This window comes from Pongo pygmaeus, chromosome 22 (assembly GCF_028885625.2).
Source record: "Pongo pygmaeus isolate AG05252 chromosome 22, NHGRI_mPonPyg2-v2.0_pri, whole genome shotgun sequence".
Taxonomy (NCBI): Eukaryota; Metazoa; Chordata; class Mammalia; order Primates; family Hominidae; genus Pongo; species Pongo pygmaeus.
In genome coordinates this window covers 38,890,173-38,914,294 of record NC_072395.2, presented here as the reverse complement: position 1 = coordinate 38,914,294, position 24,122 = coordinate 38,890,173, and the positions used below count along the sequence as shown (strand labels likewise).

The 24,122-nt window shown below is 41.0% G+C and overlaps 1 non-coding gene across 1 annotated transcript; it reads right to left on the bottom strand.

The window, feature by feature from the left end:
* Positions 1 to 18,880: 18,880 nt before the first annotated feature.
* LOC129022728 (U6 spliceosomal RNA) lies at positions 18,881 to 18,987 on the bottom strand. The gene has a single exon (XR_008496527.1). It is a non-coding gene; the product is annotated as a U6 spliceosomal RNA (small nuclear RNA).
* Between the last annotated feature and the right edge of the window lie 5,135 nt (positions 18,988 to 24,122).

Here is a 24,122-nt window from a genome sequence, read left to right as displayed (position 1 = left end):
TACTGAAGAAACTGAGGTCACACTGCTAGTAACTGGCAATATCCACATTCAAATCCAGGTCTTCCAACTCCAAGTTTAACAATAAGCCATTTGTTCCACAAGTACTAACATTTCCAAAAAGAATTCTGTAAAAATCACTTCAAGCATTCCACAAAGTGAAATAGAAGCACAATTCTCAGCAGTGGTATTCAAAGTCAAAAACGGAGGTTTCTCCCTCATGGAATGAACTTGAGCAGGTAGTTAAGCAGAGAACACCAGCTCATCTAGAAGAGTCGATGGTCACCTCCCAGGTTTTTGGACTCTAGGAAACATGGTTTCATTGAGCCTGCAAGGCAACTGCAGCAAACTGATAAAATATGATAGCTTTAAAGGATTCATTTTGACCTATCCAATCATTGATCCATAAAGTAAAAAATCTCTCTTAAGTACAACTTGACACAATAGACTGTAAAAATTCTGTGGGACCTGTTGGGGTTTATCACAATAATGGCATTCTGCATTCATATGATAGACAAGAGCAAATCTTAGAGACATGCTAATGCTCAGGAAAGAAGTGACCATTGATTAATGACATGAGATGGTAGGGCGTTAATCATGCAATCCCAACCAAATGTCCCCTGTGGTTCCACCTGAATAATCCATGACCTGCTTCTGTGTGTTAATCTTAACTTTACTATGTGTATTAGAGTTCTCCAAAGAGATAGAACCAATAGGCGGGAGATAGATAGATGATAGATAGGTAGATAGATAGATAGATAGATAGATAGATAGATAGATAGATAGATAGATACATAGATAGACAGATAGATAGATAAATAGATAGATAGTTACTGGAAAAAGGGTCTTGTCCCAGACCCCAAGAGTGGGTTCTTGGATCTCAGACAGGAAAGAATTCAGTGTGAGAAGCAGAGTACAGTGAAATTAAGATAGTTTATTAGAGACTACTCTTATTACAGAGTAGGGCGTCCTCAGAAAACAAGAGAAGGAATGCCCCTACATCAAACATAATGCTTGCTTATATACAATGTTAGGACTAAGAATAATGTGCTTTATTACTATACAAAGACTTGTGATTAGCTTGTAACAGTCTATTAGTATTGTTCTTCTCTTGTTTAACTATTGATATCAGCAAGAATTTATGGGTGTACTATAATCTTTAAAGTGAAACCTGTTCCTAAACTAAGAATGCTTTTTATTCTGTTGCGTAGGCTGGGGTGCAGTGGCACGATCGTGGCTCACTGCAGCCTAGATGTCCCCATACTCAGGCAATCCTCCACCTCAACCTCCTGAGTAGCTGGGACCACAGGTGTGTGCCACCACCCTTGGCTAATGTTTGTATTTTTTGGAGAGATGGAGTTGTACTATGTTGCCCAGTCTGGTCAAGTGATCCACCTGCCTCAGCCTCCAAAAGTGCTGGGATTATAGATGTGCACCACCTTGCCTGGTCTGTTCTTAAGATATCTGGATATCAGGACATTTCCTTAAGTTCTGGGTCTTAGTTAGCATAATTAACTTGTTCCTTCAACCATAAACATCTTGTGACCAAGAGTACCTAAATTCCTGGGAATGTAACCCAGAAGGTCTCACTTCATTCAGCCTTTATTGAACGGGGAGTCACTCTGGTTTGGAGGCCAATGGCAGATAGTTACATAGATAACAGGTAATTTATTAGGGGAATTGGCTCACGTGATCATGGAAGCTAAGAAGTCCCACCATAGGGAGTCTGCAAGCTGGAGAATCAGGAGAGGTGGCAGCACGGGTCAGCCCAAGTCAGAAAGCCTCAGAACAAAAGAAGCTGACGATGTAACTCTCAGTCTGAGGCTTACAGCCTGATTACACAGGGGGCTGCTTCTTGTATGAGTCCTGGAACCCAAATGCTGGAAAACCTGGGATTCTGATGTCTGAGGGCAGCAGAAGAGGGTGTTCCAGCTCCAGAAGAGAGAGAAATCAAATTCACCTTTTCTCTGCCTTTTTATTCTATCTGGGCCCCCAGCCGATTGGATGGTGCTCCCCTGTGTTGAAGGTGGATCTTCCCCATTTAGTCCATCTAAGAGATTGGTGTGACACACCCAGACAGAATGTCTTACCAGTTATGTAGGTATCCATTAATCCAGCCAAGTTGACACCTAAAATAAACCATCACACTATGCTTCTGTCTTACTAGCAGTTATATTTTGAGGAAATGGATCCCTATCCTTCATATAAAATGTATGGTACTCTGTGACTTAGTAAAGTAACAAATGACTTAAAATGACTTAACACCTGTGGAAAATATTTAAAAGCATTAACATTGAAGTTACAGTAAGGTAGCATCACAAAGTCCAGGACTATCTCTCAGGAGCAAAGAAATAAAAAGGCACCATAACAAGGCCAGGTGCAGTGGCTCACACCTGTAATCCCAGCACTTTGGGAGGCCGAGGCAGGTGGATCACAAAGTCAGGAGATCGAGATCATCCTGGCTAACATGGTGAAATGCCGTCTCTACTGAAAATACAAAAAAAAAAAAAAATTAGCCTGGCGTGGTGGTGGGCGCCTGTAGTCTGTCCCAGTTACTCGGGAGGCTGAGGCAGGAGAATGGCATGAATCTGGGAGGCAGAGCTTGCAGTGAGCCGAGATCGTGCCACTGCACTCCAGCCTGGGCGACAGAGTGAGACTCCGTCTCAAAAAAATAAAAAAAGAAGGCATCTTCATGGAGGGATGGCCTGGCAGACGCCAGCAGAGCCTAAGCAGAATGAAACAGCACCCATGGATGGTGGAGAGTAGAGTGGCAATGGAAGCTTAGCCACATATAGAGGACGTTGGAGGGAAACAGATGTGATGAAATAAATAAATATGTTCAGTATAATTGGCAAACCAGGTTTCTCACTGTCAGAGAAGAAAGCTACAAATATTGAAATGAAAGAAAAATAGAATGAACTCAGTGGTGTTGAATTGAAATGGAAGGAACTGGTATGAATTTATAAATGTATGTAAATGTAGGCATATGAGTAACAGATATGTGTGTGCATGTCTGCATATTATTATATATTCCTTAGTTTTTGTCCTCCAAAACAGTCTGGAGGCAGTGACACCCTGAGAGTAATGAATACATTTAGCACCCAAATCTTGGCTTCTAAATACTATTCTCATTACAAAGAAACAGGACCCTTTAGCAAAATGACCAATTCCCGAATGGGAAAGAAAAAGTACAAAATGAGCCTAGAATCTTTTGCTGTACCAGAAAGTCAGGAAATACTTAAAGAATAATAAAGAAATGTCAGAAGATTATAAAAGCAATCAAAGTGGCCCCCACAGCCACAATTTGAACATTAAAATAAATAATCATAGTAGTGGATTTTAGTCCATTAAATAAGTAGACCACAAATCTATGAAGTTATAAAGAAAGAGGCCAGGTGTGGTGGCTCATGCCTGTAATCCCAGCACTTTGGGAGGCCAAGGTAGGTGGATCACCTGAGGTCAGTACTTGACCAGCCTGGCCAACATGGTGAAATCCTGTCTCTACTAAAAATACAAAAATTAGCTGGGTATGGTGTTGGGCACCTGTAATCCCAGCTACTCGGGAGGCTGAGGCAGGAGAATCACTTGAACCCAAGAAGCAGAGGTTGCAGTGAGCTGTGATCATGCCATTGCACTCCAGCCTGAGAAACTCCGTCTGAAAAAAAAAAAAAAAAAAGTAAAGAAAAGATATAAAAAAAGAAATGAATAACATGAAAATTTGAAGAGGAATGAGATGTTTGCAGAGTTTTAAAGTACTTCACCATGAAATACTTATTATTTCTTAAAGAGGAAAGAGTAAACGACTGTGAAGAAACCTGGCAATCACCACCTTAACCCAGTTATCACAGAGACATCATCAGTAACTGAACAAGTCACAGTCATGTACCACAGACAGCATGCAATGAAGGGGCAGAATTATTTCTGTGATATCCCTGCCAAAGATGCATGGATTTAATCATGAGATAAAATCAGCCAAACCCATATTGAGAGACAGTCCACAAAATACCTAGGCCATGAGCTTCAAAACTGTCAAATTTATGAAATTCAAGAAAAAGTTTAAACTTTCCAAAGCCTACAAATGCTTAAGAGACAGGGCAGTAAAATGCAGCTCATGATTCTAAACTGGATCCTCTTTCTACACAACTGGCAAGCTTGATGTTAATAATATCGAGGTTAATTTCCTGATTTCAATGGTTGTATTTTGTTGTATGATAGTGTCTTCATTTGTAATCTACCGAGGCATTCTGGGGTCATAAGGCATCGTATTGGCAATTTGCTTTCAAATGGATGAGGAGAGGGAACAAAAATTCTTTGTACTTTTCTTCCAACTTTCTTGAAATTTTATTCTTGTTTCAAAAAATGTCAAGTTTGATGAATTGTTATAAATATTTGGTACATATTATTAAATGTGTAAGTATATGACATTCAATTTTCATAAAATAAAATGAATATATATAACCTGTAAGAGTTGCACTCCATACTTTGTGATGTTCTTATTGTAAACCCTATACAGAGTATAGATTAAAACAAACTGGTTAATTTATCATATGATATAAATAAATCAAATGGAGAGTAATTGAACAAATTAAATTGGACTCAGCTACTATCCATCCCCCAATCTACATTCAAACAGAAGTAGAATAAGAGAAATCATTCAATAAACTACAGTTCTATTTAGCTTCATAGAATAGCAAAATGACATCTGTTAAGCTCCTTGTTTGCCCTCTCTGGGCATTTCTGTACAAATTTGACTATGAAACAAGCTGGTCTCACATCAAATTAAAAGGAAGAAGGAAATGATTTTATGCCTGAAAATAATACAACCCCTTTTCTTTCCTTTGTGCAATGTGATTTAAACATATGTATAAATTTTTTTAAATATTTGATTTAATAATTAAATTTTACAGTTAGCATTTGTTTCATTATACCAGTAAGTGATAACTGGTAAAAATAAAGTTACAGATTGTCATTCCAGCTTGCCAAGGTTGAAATAGATGTTCTAGAATGGTGTTTCCTCCCCCAAATATTCCTGATTATATTAATGTTATTTCAGCCCATATGTAATTACAACTCACCATTTTTTCAATTGCTTTTTCTTAAGCAATTATAATTAACTGGCACCATGTCCTGTTTATAAGAGGCAATGTCATGCAGTGAAAAGAAGACTTGACAAGAGATAGGAGCCAGCTCTGCCACAATCTAATGGTGACTTTGGATGAAACTTAACCTCAGTATGTCTCCGCTTCTGCTTATATAAACTACAGTACCAAGCAAGACAATTTCTAATGTTCCATCGTATTTGTCTTATGTCTTCATTTGCATTCAAACTATTGTCTTAATTAAATTGCAATGACCAACTTAAATTTCCTTTTACTTTTTTGTAGTGCCTAGTTTTTTGTTGTTTGTGTGTTTGCTTTTCATATGGCCTCATAACTTGTCAACAAGCTCAGTAACTTGTCTTAAATTTGTAGAGGTTTTCTATAAAATAGTACAAAACTTTTCCACTATAAGCAAACGTGTTATTGCTGTGTTGTTTCAATTCATGCTTCCAATTTTGAATCTGCTAAAAAAATGCGTTTTTAGTGGGATAAAAGTCTGCTATATGTCAATGTCAACAATCTCTGTGTTTGTCTTCTGATATGCGCACCTGAGGACCAATTCTACTAGTATAAATTATATTAAAAATCCAGGCTATTTATAGGATACCAGTGAATCAGTAAATATGAAAATGTATGTACTGTAGAAGCAGTGATAGAATCTATAAAATGTAGAATTTCTATAAAACATACATTTGCTAATTCAAGATACTCCTAGGTTATTTTGCTTATTAAGGCTTTTCTTAGAAATTAACAATAAAGATGTAAATATCAATTTAGAACAAATGAGCAATGAATTTGGTTATAATTGTTTAAAAGTTTAATGTTTCTTGGCATATGTAATTTAATTACGTATATATTAATTAAATGTATAACTTAATTTATGCCCATTGCTTCATTATGTGAATTATTTGCAGAATATAGGCTTTTAACAATGTGGTAAGATGGATGGAGGTTGCTAGGTAATATAATTCATTCCTCATAAGTTAACTTAATCAGGGATGGAATGTTGAAATGAAGAACTCTTTGGTAACATCAGATAAAATATATTTTAATTAGGTATTTACTCTTTTATAAAAAGTCCACTTAATACAAATGAATTTTTAAAAATTCAACATCCCATAAATTCCAAGAGTCTCTGTAGGCATTAAACTGACACCAGCACAAACACACTGATAAAATTTCTTTTTCTTTCTTTTTTTTTTTTTTTTTTTTTTTTGAGGCAGGGTCTCACTCTGTCACCCAGGCTGGAAGGCAGTGGTGCCATCTCAGCTCACTGCAGCCTCAACCTCCCAGGCTCAAGCAATCCTATCTCAGCCTCCTAAGCAGCTGGGACCACAGGTGTGCACCACCACCCCTGACTAATTTTTTTATTTTTTGCAGAGACAGGATTTCACCATGTTGCCCAGGCTGGTCTTGAATGCCTGGGCTCAAGTCGTCCACCTGCCTCAGCTTCCCAAAGTGCTGGGGTTACAAGCATGTGCCACCTCGCCTGGCCTAAATTTTCAATGATAAAGATAATTCATATAGATAGTCAGGGACAGCAGTGGGCATCTGTAATCCCAGCTACTTGGGAGGCTGAGGTGGGAGGGTCACATGAGCCTAGAAGTTTGAGGCCATCCTGGCAAACATTGTGAGGCCCCATCTCTAATATGAATAAATAAACAAATAAACAGTTTCCACAAGTTAAGACACAGAAGTACGACAGTTCTTCTCAGATAGTGTGGTTTTATAAAAAGGAAAACACTACAAAAGAACCACCATAAATAATATTTAAGTACTTCGAAAATTTATTCCTATCAATTCAACTCAGATTATAGTCAAAATATTCATCAGAATGTAATAAGCCGTATTAGCAAACAATAAACTCCTATTCTCTAGGAGATAACATTCAAGCTACTTCTCCAGAATTCTAATTGTTCTATGCAGCAAAATTACATGTACAAATAATATATTTAATTTACTAAAACAAAATCCTCAAAGTTACAAGAAACCAGATATAATAAAAAGATATTCACAGTTACTAGTAGCTATGGTTATTGGATGGGTTAGAGATCAACAAGAAGAAATAAATCAAGATAGTAAACTCTATAATGTATAACAGAAGGTAGTTTAATCTCTCCATGGGGGAGTTCTTGTTCCCAGAATCCCAAAGAATTTTACACCTTGGATATTAATACTCAGTAAAGTGCTCCCAGTGGTATAAGTAACATTTTCATTTTTCGGGGAAAAAAAATTAAGATACAGAATAGTTAATGAAGAATATTCACACATTAATTTACCGTAACTATAAGCTTGTGGGGTTTTTTTCCTGGGGGAAAGAAGAGATCCATTTTTCCCTGTGCCAATTCTGGAATATGAATTAACTGAAGAGTTTAAGGCAACAGGAAGGGGCTTGGATATTTTTAAATATTTGAAATCTCTAGGAAACCACACAAATGTAGACACAGCCTATAAACCCCCAGACATGATTAGCAAAAAGTATGGAATGAGAAATGACACAATCCTGCATGCTTGGCTTGGGAGCTCATTCCTGCCTCTTCATGTCTGTAACTGCAGCAACAACCGCAGGACCCAGCATGTAAGAGGTGCTCTCTAAATATTGGTTGAATCGATAAATTAATGAACCTTAATCTAAACTGTACAGTCTTTTCATTTGAAAAATCAGAAAAGAACTTCCTGTCCAGTGTCTGACTCAGCGCTTGGTGTTTTCCTTTATACTCATCCTCAAGCTTTGTGCTTCTTTGGATTTTCCAAAACTCCTCTGGCCCTACTGCCACATGAACACAACATGACTGAGATGTACATTCCACCTTTTGATCATTTAGGGTGGAATCTGACTGTTTAATTTTCCTTGCCCTTCAGGAACCCAATTTAAAACATTTGTAATCTTTGTCCTCTCTAAACAACATATTTTAGTTGACACTTAATAAAATGTGCTAAAGATTCTATTTATGTATGATTCATAATGCTAATGAATTCATCAATCCCATTATCACACACCATTCTGTAAATGTCAAACAGGATGTAGCTGACAAGTTCATTGCCATTAAATATAAGGGCATAGATGTGTACACATTTGTCCTTGATGAGGGTCATGCATGGCCAACCTTTGACTTTCTATGTTTCTGCTATTTGAATGTCAATAATCGTATATAATTTTCACATTATTATGTGACTACATGTCAAAATTTCCAAACATCTATGCACATTTTTATATAATTAAATGTGTGTCCTTTACTACTTTGTAAATGAGTGCCCTCTTTTTGAAAGTGGTTAAATCCTTTTATTTTAACATTTTTGAATCTTTATTGCCGTTTGGGACAAGTGGATGCTTTCATAGAGTCTTAGTTGAGGTTTCCTAGAGGCTGAACCTGAGATACAGATCCTTACGCAAGTGGTTTATTGAACTTTCTAGTTTTGGAAGAAACTAGTAAGAAGGTGAGGGAAGCAGAAAAGGGCAGGAGGAGAAGCAAATGCAAGTTGTGGTTACAGCGGAAGTCTGGCCTCAGCCTGATGTCATTAAGAAGTTTAAGAACAAGAATGACACCAGGCAAGTTGTCCCAACTTAAGGCAAAAAAGCAGGATTTTCACACCAATCAATTAACTGGGTGTGTGCTGCCCCTGGTTGGGGTGGATACATACCACCCAAGGCAACTTACAGTGAGGTAGCCTGAGTCTACTGAGGACAATTCTTCACCGAATGGGGTAGTTGTGGGCTTTTCACAGCCAACACTCAGAACACAGGAAGGTGGGTGCACAGGCCTACTATTAGGGTTGTTTTCTGATGTTTTATTTTACCAAAAGAAAAATATAACTCTCTATGGATTGATGGTCTAGTTTTATTGTCTTAGTAATATATGTATTCATCATTTTTTAAATATGTAAATGTATTACTTAAAACAATAAAACTGTAGTAATTTGGTAACCCATGACTGGACAAGTAAAGAATTATGAAGCAGATGAAAACAGAATACAGTTGGCCTTTGAACAGCATGGATTTGAACTGCCCAGGTCACTTACAGGGGATTTTTTTCAAGGAAAGTTACACCAAGTGTGCCTGCCTCTCCTGACTTCCCTTCTACCTCCTCCATTTCTTCTGTCTCTGCCACTCCTAAGACAGCAAGACAAACCTCTCCTTCTCTTCCTCTTCCTAGCCTATACAACCTGCAGATGATGAGGATGAAGACTTTTATGATCCATTTCCATTTAATGAACAGTAAATATATTTTGTTTCTCATGATTTTCTTAACATTTTCATTAACATATTTTATTGCAAGAATACAGTATATAATACATACAGCATGCAAAATATGTGTTAACTCTTCATGTTATTGGTAAGGCTTCCAGTTAACAGTCAGCTATTAGTAGTTAAGATTTGGGGGAGTCAAAAGTTATATGTGAAGTCTCAGCGCCTCTAACCCCCTCGTTGTTCAAGGGTCAACTGTACTTAACCAATGCTCGTAATAAAAACTTAAATTCCAAACACAGCCTTATCCTATGAATTCAATTTGGGAAATTGCATTCTATCAATGATAGCCACTGTGCAAATTTTACTAGATGTTGCAACTTTCAAATTTTTATGTCACAAATAGCGATAATTTAGGCAAATTCTGTACCACGTAAGTCAACAGTAGATTTACCAGCACAGGTGAAAGTTTCACTCCCCTTCATTAATGGCTATGGACTGGTGTTAGCATAAGCCCTTCTCAGGGAGCACTGCAATGGAGAATCCACTGCTGTATGATCTTAGAGCAACTTTGGAACATAGACTTTCAGTTACTTAATTTAAACCTGTGCTTTGATATCATAGTGAGCCTCTGTCTTTACTTTCTGTGCCCCTTGCATTTAAGGTCTTACAGATCCCACCATGTCTTCTTCCCTGTTCATTTCCATGTTCTTGTTGCTCTTTCATGGGGATGACTGTTAAAGAACCAAGACAACCTTGCAGGTGAATCAAAAGGATGCAAGAATCAGAAATGCCCTGTCTCTTTGCTCCCTGTGCTTACATACGTTTATGACTGAGTCCACTATTTAGGAATAGCTGTGTATAGGCATCAAGGCCAACATCTTGTTCTTCCTTATTGCTCTATGTAAAATCGTAAATGAGAGCAAGGGCTCTGGAGGCTGGCGTATGTTGGATGGCATTTGCCCAACTTAAAGGGTTGCTGTGGTACTGGGAGTATTGTGCTCCTTCAATTTGCTTGTGTATGGCTTCCATGAGGTAGAGGCAGTAAACACAGATCAAAGATAAAGATGTACAGCCTTCAAATAGAAAGAGAGGAACTCGTGACTACTGTTGGTGTACATCTCAGAATAAAACGTGATGTGGCTCCTGATGGAGCATCCTCTAAGATCTTAAAGACCTGGAAATAGCCAAATTTTACAGAAGTTCATAGCAACCACATTATCTGTGAAGAAATTGGTACTATTGGATGGCTGGATGGGCTCAGAACATTATGAACAATCCACGATCCTCAGAGACACACCAAATGTTCCAAAACAACTATTAAAGGAGGATTTACGGTTAGATAGAAGGTGTGCCCTTTCCATGAGTCATGAAGGGTGTTGTTGGGGAAGGATAAGTGCAGACTTGAGCTTGGGGTTTGGGAATTTTTTTCTCTAGGCCATGGCATGAGTGGGATAGCATCCTTGAGGCATCAGTTGCCAGCCAGTTTGGAAGTCCTTTCCTTTCTTTAAGCATTTTTTTAAACTTTAATCTGTTTAATCTAGAATCTAATCTATGACACATCTCCTCTATATCATTTTATCTGCACAAGACTTGGCTACATATAGGACAATATTAGAAAGTTCTTAGCCTGGGTGCGGTGGCTCACGCCTGTAATCCCAGCACTTTGGGAGGCCGAGGCAGACGGATCACGAGGTCAGGAGATCAAGACAATCCTGGCTAACACAGTGAAACGCTATCTCCACTAAAAATACAAAAAATTAGCCTGGCATGATGGCAGGCACCTGTAGTCCTAGCTACTCGGGAGTCTGAGGCAGGAGAATCACTTGAACCCTGGAGGAGGAGCTTGCAATGAGCCAAGATCGCACCACTGCACTCTAGCCCGGGCGACCGAGCGAGACTCCGTCTCAAAAAAAAAAAAAAAAAAAAAAAGAGAGAGAGAGAAAGTTCTTTTAGAACTTAATTTTTTTTTTTTTTTTTTTTTTTAGCAATTCATGTGTCACTTTAGAAAGGAGATAATTCATGACGTTTTATTCCCACGCAGCATTTGATGACAAATGAGGCACAGAGATGTTAATGGCTTGTCTGATGTCACACAGCTATCTAGGGGACAGTTATAAATCATTGCATAATCCCATTGGTGAGCTGTATATTAAGCAATTATATCTCTCCTTCTTTGAAGATTCTTTATCCCAGAAGCCCTTATGATCCAGCAACACTAGAATACTTGTACTATGCTTGTTTCTCACATAAGCTGTGTCTTAGTTTACACTTTTCTCCATGCCTGGAAAGCCTCCTTGCCCCACTCCAGTCCCTGTATACCTCCACTTCCTACTCATATCTACCTTTCAGGTAGCATCGTTCAGTTACTCCAAGATGAGTTGGGAGCATCTCATCAATACCATATTGTATTAACCAAGTTGTTATAACACAACAACCAGATTGTTCACATTTTATTCTTAGATGTATGCCAGTAGTGCCCACGAATTCCTCTCTTCATTTTTGAAAGCTGTACAGCTGCACCAGGTGTGGAGGCTCATGCCTGCAATCCCAGCACTTTGGGAGGTTAAAGTGGAAGGATCGCTTGAGGCCAGGATTTTATGACCAGCCTGAGCAACAGCAAGGCCCTATCTCTAAAAAATAAATAAATAAATAAATTCACCAGCCGTGGGTGTGCACCTGTAGTCCCAGGTGTCTGGGAGGCTGAGGCAAGATGATCACTTCAGCCCAGGAGTTCAAGGCTGCAGTGAGCTAGGATCCCACCACAGCACTTCAGCCTGGACTACAGAATGAAATCCTGTCTCAAAACAACAACAACAAAGAAAGTTATACATCTTTATTATCTATGTATGTATGTATGTATGAATGTATGTATGTATGTATGTATGTATTTATTTATTTATTTATTTTGAGACAGAGTCTTGCTCTGTCGCCCAGGCTGGAGTGCAATGGTGCAATCTTGGCTCATTACAACCTCCGCCTCCCAGGTTCAAGCGATTCTCCTGTCTTAGCTGCCCAAGTAGCTGGGATTACAGGCGTGTGCCACCACGCCTGGCTAATTTTTGTATTTTTAGTAGGGACGGGGTTTCACCACGTTGGCCAGGCTAGTCTCGGACTCCTGACCTTAAGTGATCTGCCTGCCTCGGCCTCCCAAAGTGCTGGGATTACAGGCGTGAGCCACCATGCCTGGCCCCACATCTTTATTTTTGATCCACATTTACTGCCTCTAGCTAAAGGCAGACATACACAAGCAAATAGAAAAAGCATGATACTCAAAGTATCACAGCAACCCTGTAAGTTGGGCATACCAGATGTTCCCATAAGGTAGCCTACGATTATGACTGTTGTGAATAAAAGTTGTCACTAGTGTCAGGCTCCATCTTGACCTGGGAGAGATTAGACTCTGATATACCTATCGAAGCTGCCCAGTGCCTAGAATAGTACCCAGTATGCAGTAGGTGCTCAGTCATTATTAACAAGATTCTTACAGGAAAGTCTTTTAGGGGGATAAGGGTACAGTCCTTAACTCTTGATCTTCCCTGTAACAGGAAAACCAAGAGAAGGCTGAAACCCAGCAATTCCACTCCTAGGCATATACTCATAGGAAATTTTTTATTTTTAATGCCCACACAAAGACTTATGCACACATGTTTACAGCAACAGTATTCATAATGGCCAAAAGGTGGAGACAACCCAAATGCCCATCAGTTGATGAACAGACAAATGAAATAAGGTATACCATCCGGTGGAATAGTATTTGGTCATAAGAAGAAATGAAGTACTGACACGTGATACAACATGGATGAACTTTGAAGACATTATGTTAGGTGAAAGAAGCCAGTCACAAAAGACCTCATAATGTATGATTCCATTTATATAAAATACCCAGAACAAGGAAATCTACAGAGAAAGAATGTAGATTAGTGGTTGCCTAGGGCTGGGGGAGGGAGAAGCAGAGGGGTTTCTTTTTGAAGTGATGAAAATGCCCTCAAATTGACTGTGGCACTGGTGGCACACCTCTATGAATATACTAAAAACCATTAAATTGTACAGTTTAAATGAGTGAATTGTACGGTATGTGAATTATAGCTCAATAAGGTGATGAGAAACAGTGAAGGCTGAAATATGTCAGACTAAAGGCCACCAATCAGAATCCTCCCAATACTTTCACAAGAATCATGTCAAGCTTTTGTTGAAGATGTCCCAGCCTGGGTCTCATTTTTCCTTTGTCTATTTCTAAGGCCCTGAGCAGAATTCACTTAAGACTCAGACTGTTTTAGCCAACTATCACATTGTGATCTCTTCTTTTTTGTTGTATATAATAACCAGCTAAACCAGATGAAAAATCTTCGTCTAAATTGAGTCCACAGTCTCAATACCCAACTAGCATTTATTGAATGCCCATTGGTGCCAAGCCCTTCGCAGATGTCATCCCTAAGCCTCATAAAAGCCCCAGGAGCCTCATAATAGCCCCAGGGAGTACATTGCATTATCCTCATTTCGTAGAGGAGGATAGAGACTAAGCTTAGCTAATAGGAATGATGTCACTATGTGGGAAATGATGGACCCAGGTTTAACATGGATGTGTCTGATTCACAAAATCCGTGCTTTATTGACAAATTATGAACTCAGTCTAGCACAGAAATGCATAAAACCAGAACAAGAGGGGGAATAGAGTGCAGACTGTCTGATAAAGATAATCTGATTCAGTGTTCCAAGGTAGAGCAGTGATGTGAGAATCCTGTTTTAAAATCCTGCCCTAATGGCCTGGACAATGACAAGAGTTCGCCTGGGTCTGGGGCTACTCAACCTGTCTGTTTGAAGAGGGAGCTTTTAAATGTTTTTCCAGCTGGGCAAGCAAAAGAGCATACTCCCAGGTCAGTTTCTTTTGAAAAAGAACTATACTCTCACTCCTTAACTCTAGTTATCAGTTTTATTCTACCAACACTTGGTGTCATCTATAAAGCCGTGTCTATTTCCCTGTGTTAAAATATCAGATTGCTTCTTTCCCACTCTGAGCATCAGTACGTAGACAGAGAAGCATCTACACAAACTTTTTTTTCCCCAGTTGACTTCCTGATTTTTTTCTGCGAGCATGTGTGAGGGCACTCTTCTCTGTTGCTTTTCTCTCCATTACATCCTTTCCTTCGTTTTTCTTGGTGCCCTTTTATCTAGACATTGTCCTCCAACCACCCCCTTTTTGGCAACTTAGTTTCAAGTCATTTCCATGGTAGATTGGCCAATCCTTTGTCACATGATCCTCCACAAGCAATGCAAGCCCTTTCTTGCTTATAATAATCTGGAATCCTAGCATCAGGTCTAACAAATCAAATCCAGCTTTGCTATCACTTACCTGGTACGTGGTTGCTCGTTTTCCCATCGTCCTTTCTCCCCCAGAGTGAGTAACTTCAACTGTCAGAAAATAAGAAAAGATCACCTCCACAAAAATGAAAGCAAGCAGGCAGACTGGATTGTTAAAAGACTGGCATGAGAATACACAGAGAAAAGAAACAGACACCTCTGGAAGCTGATGCTCACACGGATTCACCAGGAAATTCATGCCAGGCCAATTTCTATTAGATAAGTGTGGCCAACATGGAATTTTTGGACTTTAGCAGAACATATGACTAAGACTCTCATGATACTTTTCTGGAAAAGCTATATTGGGTTAAATAAGAACATAATTCTATATAATCATATACAGCTGCCTTAAGAGTGAATGTATTATAGTATGTTTGTATTCTGAAAGGAATGTTCTGTAGAAATCATCCAACGTTTGCAACCTCATCACCACCACCTAGACCTGCATGGTCCACTGCACATGTGGTTACCGAGCACTTGAAGTGTGTCTGCTCTGAACTGGGATGTGCTTGAAGTGTAAAATGCACACCAAACTTGGAAGACTAACTATAAAAAAGCAAGGATGTCAAATATCTCAATAATGTTTATACCGATTGCATGTTAAAACGATATTTGGGTCTGGGTGTGGTGGCTCATTTGTGTAGTCCCAACACTTTGGGAGGCTGAGGTGGGAGGACTGCTTGAGGCCAGGAGTTTGAGACCAGCCTGGTCAACAAAGCAAAATGCTGTCTCTATTTTTTTTTTTAAGAAATTTGCAAAAACAACAACAAAAAAGAAATAATATTTTGCATACATTGGATAACAAAATATACTACTCAACTAAGTTTACTTGTTTCTTTTCTAGTAAGGTCAATAAAAGATTTAAAATTATCTGTACTACATTTATGTTGATTGTGCTGATTTAGACCAGCATGGCAAATCTCCATGTGCCCTTTACCCAATTTGCATTTGTCACCCAAGAAGCCCTAGATTCCCAGCCCATCTCTCATCGCTCATCAGCCTTGAACACTTCTCAATCTCATCCCGTCCCCCATCCCTGCACAAATCCTGAGTGCCTTTCTTTGCACCTGTGGAACCCATGGTCCATCAGTAACGCAGTTCCCCATCCTTCGTCTCTACTCTGCACATTTCCTCCACATTCTTACTCTAACTCAGTGGTTCTTAAACACATATCTGGCCTGTAATCCCAGCACTTTGGGAGGTCGAGGCGGGTGGATCATTTGAGGTCAGGAGTTCAAGACCAGCCAGGCCAACACAGTGAAACCCCATCTCTACTAAAAATACAAAAAAAAAAAAAGACAGAACAAAAAAAATTAGCCAGGTAGTAGTGGCATGCGTCTGTAATCCCAGCTACTCAGGAGACTGAGGCAGGAGAATTGCTTGAGCCTGGGAGGCGGAGGTTGCGGTAAGCCAAGATGGCGCCACTGCACTCCAGTCTGAGCAACAGAGTGAGACCATGTCTCAAAAAAAAAAAAACAAAAAAAAAAACCGTATCTGTGTTAGAATCACCTTGAGAGTTTTAAATAGATTGTTCGTTGCTCAGGCCCCATTTTCAGAATGTTCAATCAGACCCTTTGGCTACAAGGATGAGGCTTCTGATTTTTTTTTTTCTTTTTAAATAACTCACCCAGGTGATTCCAACATGCAGCCAGGATAGAGAACCACTCATTGGACTAGCCCCAGCTTTCTATCTACTCTAACAGTGCATTCATGCCAGTGAACATAAGTTGGAAAAAACTACACAGCATGCTGATTGGTCTCCCTAAATTAGAGATCACTAACCTAAAGTGGATATTTTAAAAATTATTTTTAGAGACAGGGGCTGGCTCTGGAGTGCGGTGGCCCACTATAGCTCACTGCAACCTCAAATTCCTGGGTTCCAGGGCTCCTGTGGCCTCAGCCCCCCAAGTAGGTAGCACTACAGATGAGCACCACAGATATGGTTTGGCTCTGTGTCCCCACCCAAATCTCATCTTGCAGCTTCCATAATTCACACGTTGTAGAAGGGACCCAGTGGGAAATGATTGAATTTTGGGAGTGAATCTTTCCTGTGCTGTTCTCATGATAATGAATAAGTCTCATGAGATCTGATGGCTTAAAAAAAAAAAAAGGGAGTTTGTCTGCACAAGCTCTCTCTTTGCCTGCTGCCATCCACATAAGATGTGACTTGCTCTTCCTTGCCTTCTGCCAGGATTGTGAGGCCTCCCCAGGCATATGGAACTGTAAGTTGATTAAACCTCTTTCTTTCATTAATTGCCCATTCTCGGGTATGTCTTTTAACAACAGCATGAAAATGGACTAATACAACCACCATACCTAACTAACTTTTTTTTTTTTTTTTGACACAGAGTCTCGTTCTGTCACCCAGGCTGGAGTGCAGTGGCGCGATCTCGGCTCACTGCAAGCTCCGCCTCCCGGGTTCATGCCATTCTCCTGCCTCAGCCTCCTGAGTAGCTGGGACTACAGGTGCCCACCATCACGCCTGGCTAATTTTTTGTATTTTTAGTAGAGATGGGGTTTCACCATGTTAGCCAGGATGGTCTTGATCTCCTGACCTCGTGATCTGCCCACCTCGGCCTCCCAGAGTGCTGGGATTACAAGCATGAGCCACCACACCCGGCCACACCTGACTAACTTTTAAAATTCTTTTTTGTTGGGATGGGGTCTCACTACGTTGTCCAGGATGATCTTGTACTGGCCTCAAGCGATTCTCGCACCTCAGTCTCCCAAAGTGTTGGGATTACAGGTGTGGCCAGGTGCGGTGACTTATGCCCAGCACTTTGGGAGGCAGAGGCAGGCAGATTGCTTAAGTCTAGGAGTTTGAGACCAGTCTGGGCAACATGGTGAAACCCTGTCTCTACAAAATATACAAAAATTAGTCAGGTGTAGTGGAGGCTGATGTGGGAGGATCATTTGAGTCAAGGAGGTTGAGGCTGCAGTGAGCAGAGATCGCTCCACCACACTCCAGTCTTGGTTATAGCACAAGACCCTGTCTCAAAGTTTTTAAAAAAAGGGATGACAGGTGTAAGCCACTGTGCTGGCCTGAAGTGGATCTTAAAAGTTGTCCTGCAATTCTGCCATTTTCCCCATGTCCCCTCACTCTCTCTGTCTCCTAAAGATATAGTCTGCACCTTTTCCTCAAAGCTCCAGGTCCTTCTCCTAAGTAGCCTTTAGTGAGAAACAGAAGAAATCAGGAAAGACTTTCCACAAGCTCCCCCCAACCACATCTACTCACCTCTCTGCATAGGTGCTCATACATATGTCTGCCTTCCCTCATTTCTCAGCTCAGGCCTGCTCAGCAGATCTTCCTGTAATGACCAAAATATTCTTTGTTGGTGCTGTCTAGTACTGTAGTCGCCAACCATATGCAGCTATTGAACACTTGAAATATGGCTAGCACAACTGATTTTTTTTTTCTTTCTTTTTTTGAGATGGAGTCCTGCTCTGTCCTCCAGACTGGAGTTGCAGTGGCATGATCTCAGCTCACTGCAATCTCCACCTCCCGGGTTCAAGCGATTCTCCTGCCTCAGCCTCCCGAGTAGCTGGGACTACAGGCGCATGCCACCGCACCCAGCTGATTTTTGTATTTTTAGTACAGATGGGGTTTTTCCATGTTGGCCAGGCTGGTCTCGACCTGACATCACATGATCTGCCCACCTCGACCTTCCAAAGTGCTGGGATTACAGGCATGAGCCACCTAGCCCGGCCAGAAAAAATTTTAATTGTCTTCATTTTAAATTAATTTACATTTAAATAGCTACATGTGGCTGTCTATAAGGTAATATAGCTAGAGATGTTAGTCCCATCTAAGACCAACTCCTGTGCTTATATTCTGTGTGCCATTCTCTCTTATACTCTAGGACATTGTTCCAACAATTGTTCCCTCTCCTGCTTTGTTCATTTTCCTTTGTTACAGAATCATTCTCCTCTGCGTACAAATATATTGTCACATATTCAATTAAAAAAAGCCTCTTTGCCAGGTGCGGCAGCTCATACCTGTAATCCAAGCACTTTGGGAGGCCGAGGCAGGAAGATTGCTTGAGCCCAGGGGTTCAAGACTAACTGGGCGATACTCCACTCCCAAGCTGGAGTGCAGTGGTGCAATCACGGCTCACTGCAGCCTCAACCTTCTGGGCTCAGGTGATTCTCCCGCCTCAGCCTCCCAAGTAGCCGGGACCACAGGCACATACCACCACACCTGGCTAATTTTTGTATTTTTTTTCCTATGTGCTTCTACAAATATATGAAATATTTTACAAATGTGTGTGTCATTCTTGCACAGGGGCTGTGTTAAACTTCTCTGTATCATTCCAATTTTAGTATAGGTGCTGCTGAAGCGAGCACTAATTTTTGTATTGTTTTGTACAGATGGGGCTTCACTATGTTGCCCAGGCTGGTATTGAACTCCTAGGCTCAAGCTCATAAAAAAATTAGCTGGGTATGGTGCATGTGCCTGTAGTTCCAGCTACTTGGAAGGCTGAAGTGGAAGGATCACTTGAGTGAAGGAGGTTGAGGCTGCAGCGAGCTGTGATCCCACCACTGCACTCCAGCCTGGGTGACAGAGTGAGCTCCGTCTCAAAAAATAATATTAAAATTGCCTTCTCTCGGTATTTCCCTTTAGCTACCTTCAGCTTTTTGCTCCCTTCACAGCAAAAGTCTTCCCAAAGAATATTTTAATCATTGCTGACTCAAATTTCTTTCCCCTACTCTCTCTTGAGCCCACTCAGATCATACTTCTGTCCCCACCATTCTGAACTGGCTCTTGTCAGTGTCAACAATGACCTCTCTATCACTAAATACAATGCAGTCCTTACCTTATTTGACACACAGTATCTGCAGCATCAACCCAGTAATCATTCTGTCCTCACAAAACACATTCTTGACTTGGCTCCTTGGAAACCACCCTCTTTCTCTTCCTACTCCACTTGCTGCCCCTCCTCTGCTTGCTTCTCTGGTTCCTGCTCATCTTAACAATCTCAACATTTCCAAGTACACTAGGGCTTAGTCCCAAATCCTTTACTTTTGAGGGGCTCAGGGGGACTGGGTCTCACTCTGTGGCCCAGACAGGAGTGCAGTAGTGCCATCTCAGCTCACTGCAACCTCTGCCTCCCAGGTTCAAGACATTTTCATGCGTCAACTTCCTAAGTAGCTGGGATTACAATGCCTGCCAACACACCTGGCTAGTTTTTGTATTTTTGGTAGAGACAGGGTTTTGCCATGTTGGCCAGGCTGGTCTTGAACTCCTGGCCTCAAGTGATCCACTCACCTCGGCTTCTCTAAGTGCTGGGATTACAGGCATGAGCCACAATCCCCAGCCTCCAAATCCTTCTTTTTGTCCTCATTTCACCCTAAGTGATCTCACTCAGTACCATCTGTAGCTTTACCCCGACCACTCCTCTGAATTCTAAATTCATGCATCCAACAGCCTAGCTGGCATTTCAAACTCAAAGATGAGTAGGCATCTTAATCTTAATGTGTCCATAGTGAACTCTTGGTCCTCCCCCTTAAAACCCACTGCTCCATCAGGAAGAATGGCTAATGGACGCAGGGCTTAATACCTAGGTGATGGGTTGGTCTGTGCTGCAAACCACCATGGCACACGTTTACCCATGTAACAAATCTGCACATCCTGCACATGTACCCCTGAACTTAAAAGTTGAAGAAGGAAAAAAAAGCCCGCTGCTCCTACAGTTCTTTCTATCTCAATGAATGTTAACTCCATTCTCCAAGTTGCTGTGGCCAAAAGCCTTGGGTCATCTTTGACTCCTTTCTTTCTCTCACATCACAATTTCAGTTCATCAGAAAATCCTTTTGGCTCTAACTTCAGAATATATTCCAAAACTTCCCTCTCCTCACCCCCTTCCACCCTCATGTACATTTCTGCAATAGCCTCCTCCTGGTTTTCTTCCTTCTGTCCTTGCCTCCCCATAGACTGCTTTCAGTACAGAAGCTAGAGTGATGCTTTTAAAATATGAGCCAAATCACCACCTTCATCTGCTCAGAAACCCTCACTGGCTCCCCTTCTGCTCAAAGAACTTAAAATCGTTTTCAAGGTCTTGTACTATCTGGCCCTTTTCCCCTCTGTGTTAGCTTTCTAGGGCAGCCATAATAAAGTACCACAGACTGGATGACTTAAACAACGGAAATTTATTTTCTCACAATTCTGGAGGCTGGAAGCTGAGATGAAGGTGTCAGCAGGATTGGCTTCTCTGGGGGCTTCTCTGCTTGGCTTATAGATGGCTCTCTTCTCCCTGTGTCGTCACATGGTCTTCCTCCCGTGCCCATCTGTGTCCTAATTTCCTCTTCTTGTGAGGAAACCAGCCATATTGGATTATGGCCCACCCTAATGAACTCATTTTAGGTCTTTAAAGACATTATCTCGAAATACAGTCATGTGCTGAGGTTCTGGGGCTTATGGCTTCAACATGTGAATTCCGGGGAGACACCATTCAGCCCATAACAACCTCCCTGACCTCGCTTCCTCCCACTCTCCCACTCACGCCCTCCACTGGAGCCTCAAGGGCCACCTTGCTGTTCTCCAAACACATCAGACTTATTTCTGCCTCAGAAGCTATTCTGTATGCCCAAATCCTCTCTCCCCAAACAGTTGCAAGTCTTCCTCCCTCATTTCCTTTACTTGTTTGCTCAAAGCTCACTACATCAGTGAGGCCTTTCCTGATCACTGTATTAATAGAATAGCAAGGCCCCAAGCTCCTAACCATATACAAATTTTCCATCTCCCCTTGCTCTGCTTAATTTTTCTCCACAGCCTATATTGTTATATACCACTTTGCATATTTTCTTATTCACGTGCTTGTATTTTTTAAATCTCCCTCAACTTAGTAGGTACTTATTACATATCTGTCAAATTAGTGGATGAATAGGATACAGTCATTTGCCAAAAGGAATACATCCAAAGTTCAGCATCACAAGAGATCCAGCAACTGTAACCTATAAGGCACAGTTTAGAAACATCAGATATTTAGCTTTGAGAAAAAAAGAGAAGCTTGAGGAAATACTGGATAAGTATTTTAACACTTCTAAAGGAGTGTCCTGTGTTCGAAACCACAGTCTGTCTTTGCATTTGGTGTTACTCCATGGGGCAGTGTTGGGCTATAAGGACAGAAGTGAAGAGAAGGTAAATTTTAGCTAAATGTAACAACATAAAAATTCTAGTGAAATGTTTATTTCCTGAAGCTGGCCCCCAATAACAGAAAATAAGGAGACAGAAGCCAGATGATTGTCTCAAGAATATTGCAAGAGAGACACCTGCCTTTGTGGGAGGATCAAACAGGTGATTTCTGAGTTGAGTTCCAACTCTAAGATTCTAGAAAGACAACCCAACTTTAAATGAGGAAACTGTCACCACTTCGTATAGTATGGCTGGTCTTAGCACCCCATTGCTTTTATGACTCAGGTCTAGCAAGGTAGCCAGATCCTTGAAGCACCACAAGATGAAATGAGATCGGGAAGTCAGGAGGACAAAGGCCAAGCTTTGCCAATAAATATTCATATGACCATATGCAAGGGACTTCATTTATCTGGCTCTCCAGTAAGTCCTCATCAAATTAAAGACTTGGCCTAAATGACTACTTCATCCCTTTCAGTTGTAAACACTGTAATTCCAGATTTTTTTCCTCAACTAACAGGAGCTGTAAGAGAGTTGTGAAAGAGAGACTTCAGACAGTCACGGAGGCCAGACACAGTGGCTCACTCCTGCAATCCTGAACTTTGGGAGGCTTGAGCCCAGGAGTTTGAGATCAGCCTGGGCAACATAGTGAGACCCCATCTCTATGAAAAATTTGAAGAAATTAGCTGGGCATGGTGGTACCCAACTGTAGTCCCAGCTACTCAAGAGACTGAGGTGAGAGGACTACTTGAGCCCTGGAGGTTGAGGCTACAGTGAGCCATGATTATGCCACTGCACTCCAGCCTGGGCAACAGAGTGAGACTCTGTCTCAAAAAACAAACAACAACAACAACAACAACAACAAAACAGACACAGAGTACATATGGAGTGGGATGGGAAAGAAGGTACACTGGCATGTTCAGATTGAAGGAGAATCATGTTAAGTCACATCCTTCCTTCCTTACCAGAAGATTACAGAAATGAGAGGAAAACATCCTCTGGGCCAGTTGTCCAACATCTTGTCTTCAAGCATGTGAAAGGGTAGAGAGCTCTGAGCTTGAAAAATCAGGATGAAACTACTGCTTAATCACAGACACGTTACAGAACTCCTTCTCACTCCCAAGAATCCAGTAAAGCTTCAAGTTGTGCTGTGTTTTGGTTTATGGAGACTAAATCTTACACTGAATGAATATCACTGAAGACTAATTTCAAAAACAAGTCTATCTATGAGTGAGCACACATCACTGTGCTTGCCCGAGCTTCTTTGTTTTGATTGATAAAATGTCTTCTGTGGATGTTTCCTAGGTGTTGAATTACTGAGACTAGTAAGACAGCATTAAAGACTTGAGTTACTTAAGCTTGGTTTCTAATATCTTTGTCTGCCTTTTTCTAGCTATAGTCTGTTTAAGGCTTTTGGAGTTGTTTAGAGATTTTGGTCGAAAAGCACCAAACAGGGCCAGGTGTGGTGGCTCACGCCTGTAATCACAGCACTTTGGGAGGCTGAGATGGGTGGATCACGAGGTCAGGAGATTGAGACCATCCTGGCTAACACAGTGAAACCCTGTCTCTACTAAAAATACAAAAAATTAGCCAGGCGTGGTGGTGGATGCCTGTAGTCCCAGCTACTTGGGAGGCTGAGGCACTCAGGAGAATGGCGTGAACCTGGGAGGCGGAGCTTGCAGCGAGCAGAGATCACATCACTGCACTCCAGCCTGGGCAACAGAGCAAGACTCTGTCTCAAAAAAAAAAAAAAAAGAAAAAAGAAAAACACCAAACAATCTTGATATAACCTGATTTTAAAAATAGAAAATTCCCAGTAGCTCCCAAGTAGTTAAGGCAGAAATGGTACAATCGACTAAGCAAATCTTTGACCTGTTTTCTTATGTCGGTCAAAAACGCATAAATTTGATATTTTTCAGGATTTAAGCCAGGGTAGATGCTAGTGCTCTAGAATGACCTGAAAACCAGGTGGTATAGTTTGGATATTTGCCCCTGTCTAAATCTCATGTTGACGTATAATCCCAGTGTTAGAGGTGGGGTCTGGTGGGAGGTGTTTGAATCATGGAGGTGGATCCCTCATGAATGGCTTGGGCCACTCCCTTGGTGATAAGTGAGATCTCCCTCTGAGTTCACATGAGATCTGGTCTTATTAAAAGTGTGTGGCAACACCCTCAACCACTCTCTCTCTCTCTTGCTCATCACATGCTTTCACCAGGTGATGTGTGTGCTTCCCCTTTGCATTCCACCATGATTGAAAGCTCACTGAAGCTTCACCAGAAGTCAAGCAGATGCCAGCACTGTGCTTCATGTAAAGACTGCAGAAGTGTGAGGGAAATAGTACTCTTTTCTT